The 747-nt window shown below is 35.7% G+C and overlaps 1 protein-coding gene across 1 annotated transcript in view; it reads left to right on the top strand.

Moving 5' to 3' along the window:
- LOC102670996 (WD repeat-containing protein 47) overlaps positions 1-747 on the top strand; it is a 15,094-nt gene that overhangs the window by 8,243 nt on the left and 6,104 nt on the right.

Below are 747 nucleotides of genomic sequence, written 5' to 3'. Positions count from 1 at the left end.
TTTTTTTTTTTTTTTTTTTTTTTTCATTTTTTTCCATCTTTTTTTGAAATTCAATCAAATTGGATTCGTATATGGATGATCGAAACGAGGCGAAGAGAAATCTTTCGAAATTTATATCGATGATTTACAAGATTAAAGTTTCTATTATACATGATTTATTTTATTTTATATTCATATCGTATATATTCTTATTCTTTATTACCGAGTAGCAGGAATTTACGACGTACACTCATTCCACTTTGCTGTTTTACTAGTAGTAATTTGAATTATATTTCTTTGCATGGCTGAATACAATACTTACAGTGACGCACATATATGTACATATGCATTTTACATCGAGTACGGGAGAAGAGATACGCGATTCTTGTTGCAAAAGAAGAAAATAGAAATCGACGTGGTATCATTCGCGTGCTATTTACAAGCGTGTTTCGATCGTCGTCATCTTTGAGGCGAGGTTTAAATTCGCGCAGAGCGGACTAATTTTACGCAAGCGTGCTGGCTTAACGAACGACGAAGGCCTTCATACCAAACGGAGCATTCCTCGATTCCTTCGCGCGAGATTCTCTTATTGTCCGCAATCGCGATTCGATCTCTCTTTCTCTTATTCTTCCCCCTCCTTCTACTTCCATCCATCCCGTTCTCTTCGGTTGAACCTCTGAACGAATTTCATTTAAGATTCTTAACCAGAACCGTGAAATCATCGTTATAGCATTGTAAATAATAATCATCTCTCGGATTCTTAGTTCT

The sequence above is a fragment of the Apis dorsata genome, unplaced genomic scaffold (genome assembly GCF_000469605.1).
Source record: "Apis dorsata unplaced genomic scaffold, Apis dorsata 1.3 scaffold_486, whole genome shotgun sequence".
In the NCBI taxonomy this organism is placed as follows: Eukaryota; Metazoa; Arthropoda; class Insecta; order Hymenoptera; family Apidae; genus Apis; species Apis dorsata.
The sequence above is the reverse complement of the archived record's forward strand: the minus strand, read 5'-3'. Positions and strand labels throughout refer to the sequence as shown.